This window comes from Barbus barbus (assembly GCF_936440315.1).
Source record: "Barbus barbus genome assembly, chromosome: 9".
Classification (NCBI taxonomy): Eukaryota; Metazoa; Chordata; class Actinopteri; order Cypriniformes; family Cyprinidae; genus Barbus; species Barbus barbus.
In genome coordinates, this window is record NC_136737.1 from 18207385 (window position 1) to 18224158 (window position 16774).

General features: G+C 36.6%; 1 long non-coding RNA gene across 1 annotated transcript; it reads left to right on the forward strand.

Moving 5' to 3' along the window:
* The first annotated feature begins 7643 nt into the window (after window positions 1–7643).
* LOC306874747 lies at window positions 7644–9803 on the forward strand. Its single transcript, XR_013784656.1, has 3 exons — window positions 7644–7750; window positions 7856–8441; window positions 8536–9803. It is a non-coding gene; the product is annotated as an uncharacterized lncRNA (long non-coding RNA).
* The last annotated feature ends 6971 nt before the right edge of the window (window positions 9804–16774 follow it).

Consider the following 16774-nt stretch of genomic DNA (forward strand, 5'->3'; position numbering starts at 1 on the left):
TACAACATTGTAAAAACCTCACAAAAAGTATTACCTTTACTATCAAATGAGAGGTATTTGGCATTGTCTTTGCCTTCAAATACTCTCCTTGTTTTGATGGTGTCCATCAACAGAGTCAGAAATTCTCGAGTAGGACCCCCGCTGTCCAAAGCCTCTTCCATCAGCCCAGCATCATCTGTGAATTTCACCATCAAGCTGTAGGTGGGATCAAATGAGGATCTCCTGAAATCTCTTAAGGCACCATCCCAGACATTTGCCCGGTTAATGTTAAATCTGCTACAGGATGTTTTGTTAAGATTATGTGCCAGATTTGACACTATGTCTGCAGCTGTCAGCCCATCATGTCCATCGCTGTAAAATAAAAATAAAAACAGTCCACAAACAGCAAGAAACTATTAACACTGCAGCTTCTTATTTTTATGAATTATTTAAACCATGATATTTTAGTTTTTTTATTATTTTATTTTATGGGCGCTTTATAATGAGTAAGATATACAACACTGCTCAAAAATAATAGCAATAATTTGGTGATGTCCATGTGATGTCCATAATTTGGACATCACAACTTTAGTAACAGATTTTGAGAGTCCTCCCACAAAGTCACATTTTTCTGGTAAAGAACAAGGTGCTGATAGTACTGTGATAGTACCTGTCTTTCTCTGGTAGTTTCTCTGCTTCCTCAAGATCAGAGGAACTGCTGTCGATGGTGATAGGTGCACAGATATGGGTATATGTACTGTGGAAGAGAGGTACAAGAATAACAATAACACAATTAATCAATAAAGTATTCAGAAAAATATGTTTTGTTGTTTTGGCTGTAGTCCAGCACTTTAGTCCAATAGGTTTATTTCAAATCCAGTGAAAAATTATGTAAAATCATTTCTTATGACTGACCTGTAGAAGTCACTTGACTTAAGCTCACCCACTGAGGTGGTCATCTGTTTGGGTCTTGTTGCACTCTTGGCCTGTAGCACCAACAACACCACACAGCACAATAAGAACTTCACAGAAATACATAGAAAATAAGCAAATTCTGGTTTATTATGTTACAGAATATGACATACCTGCCCACTAGATGACTGGGATGTTGATGGTGCAAATATTGTGGCTAACCGAAAACATACAATTTAGTAGAAATTGTATTCTAGATAACATAAAATACTTCTTATATAGCAATTTTAAAAATGAATGCATTAAAACATACTGACTTTCAGCTTGCACAGCAACAAGAAAATGTGTCGGCAGAAATTTAACTTACCGATGTCTATGCTCTGGTGTACTGCTTTCGGGACTTGACCAAAGCTGCCAAGTGTAAACATAAAACCCTAAACTCATTCATAGCCTTAACACTGTATATGCTTTTCTATTTCTAGGAGATTTTATTGCATTATAGTTGTACTGTAAGCACAGACATGCTGAACACCTAAATTCCTGAGATGTACCTACCACTGTGTCAGAAAGAGGTGACAGATTGGGTTGTGCCCTAACACCAACTTCATCATCATCTTCTGAAACCGAGTCATCTTCTTGACCTCACAAAAGACTTTGTGATCAATCTCTATTTCCAATTATATGTCCAGTATTGTTAAATATGTAGGCTGTAATGTTAAATTGTTAAATGTTAACAGTATTGTTAAATATGTAGGTATTGCATCAAGATGGCGCCGAGTATGGCTGCTGTGGTGTGGAACGCTCCCGTACTTTTGTTGTTTTTGTTTGTTTGTTCTGTGTTTAGTCATTTTCCTACTGTCAGTTTTACCAGAGACGAACTACTGGACATAAGGCAACACACACCGGACAATTTTTTTCCGGTTTTTGATTATTCAGACGCTTTGTTGGATGTTTTGGTCGGAGGGGCAGCGGTCCTAGTCAAACGCGCGCTCAGACGGAAAAGAGGGAAGCGCGCCGGCGCGCTGGTTAAACTCCGCGAACGCGGCTTCCGAACTGCGCTCCCAAGCATTCATCTAGCGAATCTCCGATCCCTTCCTAACAAAATGGATGAACTACTTCTCCTCACCCACACAAATAAGGACTTTACAAACTCTGCTGCATTGTGCTTCACTGAAACCTGGCTGAGTGAAAACATCCCGGATAACATGCTTCATTTGCCTGGATATCAGCTGTTCAGATCAGACCGCATCACGGAGCTAACGGGGAAAACGAGAGGTGGTGGACTATGTTTCTACATAAATGAAGGTTGGTGTTCAGATGTAACAACTCTGAAGAAGATGTGTTCTCCTAATTTGGAGGCCTTCTTCATAAACTGTAAGCCGTTCTATTCACCCCGAGAGTTTTCATCCTTCATTCTCGTGAATGTGTACGTGCCTCCGGACGCGTGCGTGAGCGCCGCGATGCAACAGCTGGCTGAACAAATATCTGAAACAGAGCAAAGGTACCCGGACTCTTTTTTAATCATTCTTGGAGATTTTAATAAAGCAAATCTCTCCCGCGAACTGCCAAAATACAGACAGCACGTTACATGTCCCACCAGAGACATAAATATATTGGATCATTGTTACACAATAATTAAAGATGCATATCACTCTGTCCCACGGGCAGCTCTGGGGCTCTCTGATCACTGTTTGGTTCATCTCATACCGACCTATAGGCAAAAACTCAAATCTTCGAAGCCTGTATTAAGAACCGTTAAGAGATGGACAAATGAAGCAGAGCAAGATTTAAAAGCTTGTTTTGACCTCACTGATTGGACTGTTTTTGAAGCCGCTGCCACCGATCTGGATGAACTCACAGAGACTGTAACATCATATATCAGTTTCTGTGAGGATATATGCATCCCCACCAGGACATTCTTATCATTCAATAATGATAAACCGTGGTTTACTGGGAAACTCAAACAGCTTCGTCAGGCCAAAGAGGACGCTTACAGAAGTGGGGATAAAATCTTGTATAACCAGGCCAGGAACAGACTAACAAAGGAGATCAGAGTGGCTAAAAAGAACTACTCTGAGAAGTTGAAAAAAGAACTTTCAGCCAACGATCCGGCGTCGGTATGGACTGGTCTGAGGAACATCACCATGTACAAGACACCACCCCCACAGTCTGTGGAGAATCAACAACTGGCTGACGATCTCAATGTGTTTTACTGCCGATTTGAAAAGGCCAGATTGACACCCAGCACCCGCTCTGATCTGCACTTCACACATTCACCTTCCCCCCCTGCAACCCCCCTTACTCCCTCCCCCACCATTCTACCTGCGTTTAAAGTCTGTGTAGAGGATGTGAACCGGGTCTTCAGAAAACAGAAATCTAGGAAAGCTTCAGGACCAGACGGTATTTCACCTGCCTGTCTAAAAGTCTGTGCTGACCAACTGGCCCCCATCTTTACACAAATCTTCAACAGATCTCTGGAGCTGTGTGAAGTTCCCCGCTGCTTCAAACGCTCCACCATCATTCCCGTCCCCAAAAAGCCCAAAATCACTGGACTTAATGACTACAGACCTGTCGCACTCACGTCTGTGGTCATGAAGTCACTTGAGAGACTGGTCCTGGCCTACCTGAAGGACATCACTAGACCCTTGCTGGATCCTCTTCAGTTTGCCTATAGAGCAAACAGGTCTGTGGATGACGCTGTCAATATGGGACTGCATTACATCCTGCAACACCTCGACAAACCTGGGAATTATGCAAGGATCTTATTTGTGGACTTCAGCTCGGCCTTCAATACCATCATACCTGACCTTCTCTCAGACAAACTGAGACAGCTCTCTGTGCCCTCCTCCATCTGTCAGTGGATCACCAGCTTCCTGACAGACAGGCAGCAGCTAGTGAGGCTGGGCAAACTCACATCCAGGACTCTCACCATCAGCACTGGCGCCCCTCAGGGTTGCGTTCTCTCCCCACTGCTCTTCTCCCTCTACACGAATGACTGCACATCAAAGGACCCCTCTGTCAAGCTCCTGAAGTTTGCGGACGACACTACAGTCATCGGCCTCATCAAGGATGGTGACGAGTCTGCTTACAGACAGGAAGTTGAGCAGCTGGCTGTCTGGTGCAGTCTTAACAACCTGGAGCTGAACACGCTCAAAACTGTGGAGATGATAGTGGACTTCAGGAGAAACCCCCCTGCTCTCCCCCCACTCACCATCATGAACAGCACTGTGACTTCAGTAGAGTCATTCAGATTCCTGGGCACCACCATCTCCCAGGACCTGAAGTGGGACAATCACATTGACTCTATTGCGAAAAAGGCCCAGCAGAGGCTGTATTTCCTCCGCCAGCTAAGGAAGTTCAACCTGCCTCAGGAGCTGCTGAAACAGTTCTACTCTGCAATCATCGAGTCTGTCCTATGTTCTTCTATAACTGTTTGGTTTGGTTCAGCTACCAAAACAGACATCAGAAGACTACAACGGACAGTTAGGACTGCTGAGAGAATTATCGGTGCCCCTCTGCCCAGCCTCCAAGAACTTTACACCTCCAGAGTGAGGAAAAGGGCTAAGAAAGTCACTCTGGACCCCTCACACCCAGCTCACTCTCTCTTTGTACTGTTGCCCTCTGGCCGGCGCTACAGATCACTGAGCACCAGAACAGCCAGACACAAGAACAGTTTTTTCCCCCAGGCCGTATCCCACCTGAACAACACATAACACACCCCGGTACTGTACATCTGTAAATAACCCATCAAACCTTCATCTGCACATAGGACACATGCACATTCACAGTTCTGTCTATGGTCATGTCTCTTTTCTGTATATTTTTATTTTTATTACTATTGTTATTCTTAATTATTGTATATTCTCTTCATTAGTGTTCTTTATCACCTTAATTATATGTTGTCTGCACTATGTTTGTACTTTCTGTACTGGAAGCTTATAACACCAAGACAAATTCCTTGTGTGTGCAAACACACTTGGCAATAAAGCTCTTTCTGATTCTGATTCTGATTCTGATTCTCTTTCTGATTCTGATTCTGATTCTGATTCTGTAACTAGTTGGAACCCCACAAAGCACTTAAAGTTCTTAGTTTTTAGTTTAAATGCACATAAATTATATAAAAACATACTATTTTAATACTTACTCTTTGACAACAAATCCTCAAGGGTACAGATGTACAGTGTGATCCTTTGATATGCCTTTCCAATGGCCTCTTTGTACTGTCCAATGGTAAAAGGTGTGTCAGTCGCTGGGATATTTTTTTATCTGAGAGCTAGATCTGGATAAAGCAAGACATATTCTCCATCTTCCATGTCTTGATTGAAGTCTTTTAGTTTTTTCACAGCGGCTTCCAAAAGTTGCTCAGATGACCACTGGGGGTCAACATGTAGAGGTAGGTTTTTTCCTCTCATGGGCTTCAAGCCATTCTTGGTCTTGCTCATGATCCCAACAGAAATCTAGACCATCAGGCAAAAATGATGGAATACAAATGTTAATATTGTTCTGTCTGACAACTTCATTAACTTAAATAATGATTAGCTTACCTTTACTGTTTTGTTTGATTTCTTTTTACTTTTTGAGAATGTTTTCCTTTCAGTTTCTTTTAGTTCTCTGTATTTCATGAACTGATGAACAGCTGAAGCTGACTTTGCTGGAATGGCACATGCATCAGTTACTAAAACACACACACACACACACACACACACACAAACACACAAAATCAGAAACAGAGAGAAAAAGATTAACTAAATGTAGATCTTATAATTTAATGGACAGAACAGTATAGGGATCTCAGTAAGAGAATATTACCTCTGGGCACGGTCTGACATGACACCTGGTCATCACCCGCAGTTCTAGGAGCATTATCTATTACAAAGCTTACATCTCGCCCACATGAACTGCAAAATCTTGGCAAAGTCAGCCATTGGAAGCCACAGAACGGGCAATACATTTAGATCTGAAAACAAAAACAAGTTGACTGAAGTTAGCACGTTGTAGTTGTATTCTGTTGTCCTTTCTTTCATTAGCCTACTAAAAGGGCCTGAATACATTTTTAAATATTATTCTTACTGTCATTTTTATTTTGACCTGGTTTTAACAATTAATGAAGCATTGCGAATTTATTTTCATTAACCTTGAAATTATATTTAGTTGAGGAGGTAACATTTTATAATAACGTCCAGTTATAAGTCATTTATAAGTGATTAGTTAATGATTAACTAATCATTTACAAAACATTCATAAGCAATTAATAAGTGATATGCTAACAATTTGTGTATGTTTTGTTAATTCATTTAAAAGTCATTTACAAGTAATTAGCTAATGATGAACTAATCATTTACAAAACATGACTATACATTCATAGATGATTAAGTAATATGCTAACGATTTATAAATCTGTCATAAGTTATCTTTATAAATAGCATCATGAAATAATTAAACACATCCTTAATGGTTAATAGTTAATCGTTAATATATTATTAATCACTTATAGATGATTTGAAATGTCAACATTGTACTATTATCTCAATAAACATTATAAATCATTTACAAAGCTTTCTGCATCCCCTAATCTAAAGTGTAAACTACTCATCAGTTGTAAATGTTTTACAAACCTTCCAGGTTACAGGTTGTTTGTGAATATATATATATATATATATATTTACGCACACACGACTGGAAACCATAAAGTTTGCTGGAAAAACATTCTTAGACTCAGAAAATTTGAGATCGTTCAGAGACTCAGAAAAACCCAGAAAAATCATGAGAAATCAAGACTAAGAATGGCGTGAGTTTATCATAATTTTCATCAAAGCAGTTCTGTCCACAACAAGCTCACATGCGTATGCATTTCCACATAAGAGACAGAAGCTGCCAAAACATCATCAAAAATTATTGTTTGCTATACAAATTGAATAAGATATTTTCACAACCTTCTTTACGTCTATTAAATGATCTGTTGTCCAAAAAATGTATTATCATGCCTGTTCCACTGAGCTTTTTTGTTAACTGTATTGCAGGCATTGATGGATGTATTGGTTTCATACCAATGCAAAGTAACATAAGGTCAATCAAACATTAGGCCTCGTCTTATATCGTGCCTGGTTATGACCAGTGTTGGGAAAAGTTTCTTTTAAAAGTAATGCATTACAATTTTGCGTTATTCCATAAAAAGATTTAACTAATTGTGTTAGTTACTTTTTACGGAAAGTACATGGTGCACAGACCATTACATTACTTCTGCGTTACTTTTTGTCACCTGGACTGGGCTTGCTTGTTTTTTTTTTTTAAAAAGACCCAAAAGTTATAATTTTGGCAATTCTTAAGGGCCCTTTCACACCAAAAGTAAAAAAAAAAATATTAAAAAAAAAAGCCTCTGGCTGAAGGAAGTGCCTCTTGTCTCTGCACTTACTCCCAATTTCTCTCAACATGGAGACAAGAGTGAAGTCAGTGAATAAATAATCAAAGTAAACTTTTTTTTTTTAAAAACTCGATATTTTGAAAATTTAAAAGTAATGTTATTTTACTAGTTACTTGCAAAACATAATATGATTACATAACTCGAGTTACTCAAAATGCATTACCCCCAACACTAGGACATGTGTGACGATGTTGTTGGGAAACAGAGCCATGCACATGTGGGTTTGTGTGACCCAGAACATCTGTTTGCTTTGGACCCTCTGGACAATGTTGCTTAATTTTACATTGTGTCAAGTAAGGAGGAGCACTGTAAAAGGAATGTCCGGTTTCCTGTTTTCCAAAAGGGAAAATAAAAAAAAGGTTTCAGTATATGTGTGGTACCCTTAGAGCTCTTTTAACTGCATAGATTGAAGACTTCATGACTTCAAACTAGCCACAGGTAGGTCTACTCTCTACAAAGACATACACTTAATGTGGCATATTCATGATTTTATGATTTAATTCAGGGAAGGTCAAAAGTTTTGTCCTTATTTATGCACTGCAGCTATTGTCTGTCCTACATATGAAAATATTGTGAACCAGACTACAGACCATAAGAGACGGAAGCAGCCAAAAGCATCATCAAACTTCCCTCAGAGATGTCGTTGCAACAAAACCTTGTTAAGAAACTACAAGAATTCCTGAAGCCATATGCTGTTTTCAGCACTGTACCATTGAGCCTTTTTTTAATCGGATTAGAGGCCATAATGGATCGACACTTCACATGCCCGTGTAGATCTGACCTGAATGTACCGCTAACAGCATCCATATTCACTGGACCTGCACTTTTTACTTTTGCTCTTATGTTCTATTATTTAAGGCCTCTTACACACGGATGGTTTCATTGTCCTCAAACAGCTAATCTTGATACTCAGCAGACCTGCTTTAAAGTTCTCGCATACTGTCTGATTCCACCCGTGATGTGGATCTTCATCTTGTTACTTGATGGTGATTATGTTGCTTGCAGCATGACAGACTGGAAGGGAATGTATGTTCTTGATAAGGAGCTAAACTGGTGTAAACCTACTGAAGAGAAGCAAAATGAGAAAGAACTACAAGATTTGACTCGCAAATTTATTCATCAGTCTCAGGTGAATATAATATACTATATGAGCTTGTTACTCTAGTATGATAATAGGAATTGTTCTTTTATTATAAAGTTTTTTTTGTTTGTTTGTTTTTCAGTTTTCAGGTTATGTTGTGATCTCTATCTTCAGTGCATTAGCGATTGTCTTTGTGGGTATTTATGACAGCTGCATAAGTGGAAAGTGTAACTGTTGTCCGCAGCGACTGTTATCCTTCTGCGGACGAACAGAGACAAGCGATGAAGGAAATGACCCAGGACAGGATGAAGTAGAGCTTGATACTCACCACGCCACTTCTTCCAGCACTGAAGACCCACATGGATAAAATGCATGTATAAAATACATATTTTTGCTATTCCAGAGTCACTTTAAGGGATGTCTTAAAAGGATAGTTCACTCAAAAATGAAAATTACCTACACTCAAGCCATTCTAGGTTTAAAAAAAGTGCTTTGGGAGGTTAATAAAGGCCTCCTGAAGTGAATCAATGCATTTTTATAAGAAATATATTACTATTTAAAGCTTTATAAGCCATAATCATTAACCCGTTCACTAGAAAGTGGCTTTCTAGTGGATGACGTAAGTGTAGCATAAGATCCGGTGACAATATGCTAGTCTCTCAAGAACCAAGTTTTGTTTACAGCAAGTTTTGTCTACCCTTGGCTTTTTCTTTACAAATTCTCATTTAGTACTTCTAATTCATGACCGATGTTTTGTTTTGCTCTCTCCTCTGTGCTTCCGTTTTCGTCACTTTTTATATTTTAAAATGAATACTTGTGGCTCATAAAGATATATTGAGAACTTATGAAGTGAAGCGATCAGTCTGTGCAAGAAACTGAACATTATTTACAACATTATTACCTAATCGATATCCTCAAATTGGTTCTCTCAGAAGATCTTGGATGAAAACATTGGATGGCCTGAGTGTGATTTAACAACAATTTATTTATTTTTTTTTCATGTGAACAATCCATTTAACACACTAAGGGGCCGTTTACACACTACACGTTTTTGCCATCATTTTGTTTTTTCTATGCAAACGTGGGCTCGAAGGACATCTTTGAGCATTGCATTCATGTGAGAAAGCCGCATGAAGTTAAGAAGCTCAACCTTAAAAAAAAACATGCCTCGATGCAGAGTTTATTCCATTTTATCTTGTAAAGAAAAATATATGTTAGCTATTATTAGTGCTTAATAAGCTCAAACAAAAAGTATTGTAAAAATTATTGTATACAACATGTATAAAGACTCTTTTCTTTATTGCATTGAGAGGAACAAATATGTAGCTACCACCTGATATACCTATATACGGGATGTGTGAATATGTTGTAAGAAACATATAAATTGACAAATAAAGAAAATAGACTGATTTCTGTGGTTGTTCTTCTAGCTTTTCAGTGATAGTTTTGCTGTTTATGAATTTATCTGCTGGCAAGAAACAAGAAATTTATTTTTCAACTCTACTTGCATTCTAACTGGTTTGTTCAATTCAGAGTTTTTTATCCAATAAGATTCACATACTTATAGTTGTTTACCTATATAACCAGGATGTATTTAAATGAATTCTGTCTCTGCACTATGCGAGTAGCCCACCACCTCCCCAGCACCACCTGCCTAGATCTGCTACGGGGGATCACAGCAGCGTAGCAGATCTGGTCTATTTACATTAAGCCTTTCATGTACAAATTTTTAAATCACAAAGGAATATTTTTTACACATTAGTTTTTACTTTTAAACAAGTGAAAAAGCATTCCAATAACATTTTTGTCAATATATTTTATTTTTGGGGGGGCGTTACATATTTGTCCACTGTAGTGGATACCATGCATCAGAGGTATAAAAAGTGAATCAACTTAATGTGTGGTCTTAAAAAAACATTTTTTAAAACATTTACTATGAGAGAATGGTATGAATACAGGGGTTTGTGGGGCTGTGTGAGGGGGGGTGTAGGTGGTGGGCTATTCATACCTGTACCTGTGAGCACAAACACACACATGCACACACACCCTCCCCACCACATGCTCGAACGCAATCATGCACACATATAGCTGCACTCATACTGTATAAATGTATGCATGTCTGCAATTTTTTCTGACATCCTATTTAGCTGAAAAATATATTTTTTGTACCTGTCTGGTTTTCTGAGAATACAAGGATTTAACACTTATTCCTGAGGTACATGGTGCATCTCCTCTTTCCTCTGCCTTTTTGAATATATTATGCAATATCTCAAAAGAAAAAAAAGATACAAAAACAACAATTAAATGGAATTCTAGACAACACTTTGTGGGTTCACCAGTTAGTGGTTGGGACATGATGCTACAACTTAAATGGTTCAAAGTGGCTTCCAAAATCTGTCCACTGTAGTGATCTCCATGCATGATTTTAAAGTCTATCCCAAGAGTTGTCATGACTGAAATCTTAATTTTCTAAAATTAATTAAAAGTAATTAATTAAAAGTAAAACATTCAAACCAAATGTGACCCTGGACCACAAAACCAGACAGGGTCTTTTTTTATTTATACAATTTTTATGATTTATACATCATCTGAAAGCTGAATAAATAAGCTTTCCATTGATGTATAGGATAGGACATAGGATATTTGTTTGAGATACAATTATTTGAAAATTTGGAATCTGAGGGTGCAAAAAAAATATTGCGAAAAATTCCTTTTAAGTTGTCCAAATGAAGTTCTTAGCAATGCATATTGCTAATCAAAAAAATATGTTTTGACATATTTACAGTAGGAAATTGACTAAATATCTTTATGAAACATGATCTTTACTTAATATCCTAATGATTTTTGGCATAGAAAAATAAAAATCGATAATTTTGACCCATACAATGTATTGTTGGCTATTGCTACAAATATGCCTGTGCTACTTATGACTAGTTTTGTCGTCCAGGGTCAGAGTATGATGAATTCAGTAAGAGTATGATGAAAAATCAACAGCAGTGATAATAAATTAGGAGTTAACTTTTACAGATGTTATTGTTTTTAAAGGGATAGTTCACCCAAAAATGAAAAGTCTGTCATCATTTACTCAAACTCATGTCATTCCAACCCTATATAACTGACTTACTTCTGATGAATATAAAGGAAAAATCATATGTCTTAGCATCTTTTTAAAATGTTATTTATTTATTAATTAATTCCTTTTATAAGGGCAAAACCCCAGCAAAATATTAATGTGGTAACTCGTGAGCCAGATGGGCTAGATTTGTTTTTTGTTTTGTTTTGAAATTTTAGCACCAATCCAACCCTAGTTGGGACTTTATATATCAGAATTGTAATTTTTGTTGTTGTTGTTGTTTTTTTTTTTTTGTGAAAATGAATAAAATTCTTAGTGTTTTACTGCAACTAGTCTTCACTGCCCCTGTAAACTTCAGCAAATTGTATGTATATATGTTTTTGGAGCAGAAGTGTAGGTAGTGTCACATTTTTTTCCCACTGAGTTGGGTTTTTCTGAGTTCTTACTAAGAAACCACTTATTTTTATTTTCTGTTAAAATGTATGGCACAGCATCCTTTAAATGTTAATGCAGAAGCAGAATTTAACCACACACAGACAACACATCACTACAGACAAAAGGGACGAACACAAGAGTAAGTCTAAAAATATTAACTTTCATTTAGATTCACTTTTTTAAACAAAGTGTTCGCTGCAGTTTGTGTATTCAGAAGTGAGAATTTAATGAAATGAACAAAATTATTTTCTTCATTGAAGGGGATCTGTGCACCATATAAAGACCATTTGCACAATCAATGAGACAGAGATGCCACTAACTGAATGTTTTTCTTCGGTTTTAAAGAAAATATATGCATTTCTGAAACAACATTCTTTTTTTAATAATCTTTCTATTGAGTCTTTTGTTAATCGGATTTGAGGAGTTCATGGAAGCAAAAGTTTTTTTCATGTCCGTGCACACATCATCTGAATGTACAACTAACAGCGTGCATCTTCATCGGACCTGCACTCTTTATTTTCGAATTACTCTTCCTCTTTTTAAGGCCTTTTAGAGAGAAATGCAGTCATTTTTGTGCAAGAGCAGATGATGATACTCAACAAAACTGTCCTAAAGCTTTCACATCATGTCTGATTCCACCCATAATGTGGGTCATCATCTTGTTACTCGATGGAGATTACTTTGCTTGTGCCATGACATATTGGAAGGGAATTTTTGTGTTTGACAATCAGCTCAACAGGTCGTGGTGTAAACCTGTGGAAAAGTTCAGAAATGTGAGACCGCTGCAAAATTTGACTCAAACACATATCCATCAATCTCAGGTAAATATAACGGCATGAGTGTTTCCTGTTTTCGTAATATGATAATAGATATTAATTAATTCATTCTTTTACCCCGCATATGTCAGACGCGAAAATTAAATTACAAAGTATTTTTTTACACATGCATATTTTTTCCCTGTGCTTATGAATTGTTTAACCTTCGACAAACCTCAACCTTCAAATCATGAACTTGCAGCTTTATGGATATTACTAATATTATGGAACTAATATTATTCGTATTATTCTTCTTCAGATATATGGTTATGGTGTGAGCACTGTCTTCATCGTCTTTCCAATTATCTATGTGGGAATTTGTGACTGCTATCTATCTATCTATCTATCTATCTTACATATTAATGGATCATTATATATTACTACCCCTCCAAATGAGGACCTTGCCTCCTCTCCCCTCCCTACTGAACATGATCGATTTCGAAAGCGAATGTGACAAAAAAAAAAATAATAATAATTTAGCGATTTTAGATTGCACGCTTCTCACCCGAACCAGACACCAATGTGACTTGTTGGCTTTATATGCTGAGCTATCAACAACACAGCACAGAAAGTGAAAGAACAACTGATTCCCAGTTACTCCGTGAGTGCTTTAAAATCATCCATAATTTGTCGTTTTGTACTTTACACCATACAATGTGCTGAATGAATACAATACTGAATCATAACACAAAAAGCCAAATCTTAGTATTGCATGATAAGTGTGTTTTTTTTTTGTTTTCTTTAGTTTATCTTTTCATGATATGTAGTTCACATTGGGACTGTTTTTTTGTTGTTGTTGGTTGGTTGTTTGTTTGTTTTTTCTGGATATTAAAAGGTGAAATATTAGTAAGAGTGGCTAAGAACATGTTATTATATTAACTTCTATATTCAATGAACCGATTTGGTACAATCATGAACCAGGACTCCAAAAATGCTTACATTGCAATCATGAAGTGTTCAATTTCAATCATGAAGAATGCCATTTCATAAAGCAGGTTGATTTCTTTCATTCTCATTTCTGATTGTCCTGATGATGAAGTTGTATGTTTGTAGTGACTTCTAAAACAGAATAATTGAGACCAAACTCCAATATTATTAGCTGAACTTCCCTTAGTCACCAATGGCGGTGCCGTGTTCTATATATGTTGCATTTCTTTTGAAACTTGATAGCCTTTGTGTACAGATTTTTCTTATTTTTTGCCTTATAGTTTATCTAGTGTTTAACAGTAAAATAATAATGCTTGTGATTTAGTAAGATTACACCATGTCAATGACCAGCTATCATGAAACTGATGCAAACGGATGAATGTTCAACAGGTGAGTTTGTGAGATTGTAATTAAAGCTTTGGTTTTTAGTATTAGCATTATTATTATAACTTTATTGTCCACCTGAGTGGAAAATTGTCTTTGACTCACCAACACAACAAGATTAATAACAACATACATACATAAAATAAAATCACAATAATTAGTCACATACACACATAACTTAAGGTAAAATAAAAATATAAATACAATTCAAGCCTTACACACTACTTAAGAAGTTGCTGAATTAATGATTCTAATTGCATTGGGGATGAAAGACCGTTTGAACACATTTTTATTTGCTAGAGGAACTCTATAACGTCTACCTTATTTCAAGAGCTCAAACTGGCTGAAGAGAGGATGAGAGCCATCTGCAAGAAAAACTCTCGCCTTCTTCTTTGTCCTTTCTACATAAAGGTGTGTTAACTGATTCTGAGGCCTGCCAATTATTTTATTTGCTGAGGATACAACTCTGGAAAGTTTGCTCTTAAGTCTGCAATTTAGATGCTCGTACCAGACAGAAATATGAAAAGTTAAAACACTTTCAACAATGGATTTATACACAAGTTCCACAAAAACCACTAAGCTGTCTGAGAAGGAAAAGTCGTTGAGAGCATCTTTTGAAAATGTACTCTGAATTATCAGCAAACTCAACTGAGAATCCAAAATTGATCCAAGATACTTAAAATGTTCCACAATTTCAACTTGTTGACTCTCAAGTGAAATCGGCTCACATATTACATCTCGTTTTGTACACATAATGAATTCTTTAGTCTTAGCAACATTAATTTCTAATTGGCTAGAGCAACACCAAGTTTCAAGAGCCTTAACATGGGTCAGGTAGGCCAAATCATATATATGGTTTGTTTTGTCCAACAGGCAGGGCCATATCATCAGCATATTTAAATAGTCTGAAATTTACCTCATTAATTGTAAATTCATTAGTAAAAATAGAAAACAGCACAGGGGAAAGAACACAACCTTGTGGGCAACCATTGCTCACAGTGAGCACATCAGACATCACCCCTCTAACACAGACTCTTTGTGGACGACAGGAAAGAAAATTTCTGATCCAAAGGATGAGCCCTTGATTGATATTAAGATCCATTAGCCTTTTTAAAAGAAGATGTGTCTTCATTGAATTAAAAGCTGAACTAAAATCTACAAACAGAATTCTAGCATATCCCTTAGGATTTGTAAGATGTTTAGTAACTGTATTAAGAAGAGGCAGTACAGCATTGTCTGTGCCTCTATTACACTTATATGCAAACTGAAGTGGATCTTGCTTAGAGGCCACACTTGAAGTTAGATAACTAGCTAAAACTCGCTCCATAGTTTTACATAATATAGAAGTTATTGCAATAGGCCGATAATCATTTGGCATACTCGCGCCTTGCTTTTTTGCCACAGGTTGAATCACTGAGTATTTCCATAATTTAGGTACTGCACTTTTATCCAAAAGAAATTGAAATAACCTTGTAAAAACTCCCTTTAATTGAGGAGCACAATCTTTAAGAAGACGGGCTTTAAGACCATCAGGGCCAGTAGTCTTATTCGGCTTTAGTTTTCTAAGACTTGCAATAACATCTGTCTCCTTAATAACTATAGATTCCTCTGCACTAAGATTTTTGCATATCTCATCACATTCTATCTTACCTTCCACTGTATCGAATCTGCAATAAAAATTATTCAAATCATTAATAAAAGTTTGACAATTTCTGACCAAACTGTTATCTTTTTTATTTGCCCATTAATGTATTTAGTCCCTCCCAAGCCTGTCTAACATTACCTGTTAAAAAATTGCCCTCAATTCTCGTTTTAAAATCAAATTTTGCTTTGATAATTTCCCCCCTCAACTGTCTCTTTTTCACACACAGTAATTCTATGTTTCCAGAACAAAAAGCAACCTTCTTTTCATTAAGACACATTTTCAGCTGTCTAGATACCCAAGGCTTGTTATTAGGGAAAATTTTCACAGTTTTAGTTTCAGATACAGAATCTTCACAAAATTTGATATACGAAGTAATAGTGTCTGTGAGTTCATCGGCATCCTGGCATGACTGAAAAAAATGTCCCAATTAGTCTCTTCAAAACAGTCCTTTAATCGCTCTTTGCACCTGTCTTTTTACCCAAGTATTTCCACTGTGCTTTCAAAAAGCATTTCAAGTAAGTTTACAAATAAACCATTGTACATAGTTTTACATTGAGAGACATTTTTCAGTGGAAATGGAAATTAGCAGCTATTCCAGTGCTTTCAATAACAGATGGTGCATCAACAAAACAATAAAGGACATTATTTATCACTTTATTAGCAGTTTACCAATAAGACTGAGTTAGGAGTGTCAAAACAGTTTGGATTGTGCTGGTTATTATTTTTGTCATACATGACATATTTATTCAGTTTTATATAGTTTGTTTTGTGTGTGTGTTTATATGTAACCTCTTCATCTTTGTAAGAAGTCAATTTCTCTTCATTTAATGTCTTTTAATTTAATGATAGGAGTTTACCAGAGATTGAGTGTAAATATCTGCTGTATGCTGTCATGTACCATTATATGGGATGATATGCTGTTTGTTTTTATTGTGTTAGACAAAGAAGATTTAATTTACTTCTAATGAGTTCCATTGAATTTAGTTCAATGGAGCGTTTCTGAATTACTCCCAATCTAAAATAATGAAGTTGACTCCCGTTTGCATGAATGGTTTCCATTGTTCTTTTTCAATGTCCCTTGCCTCATAGTTTATGATTAATG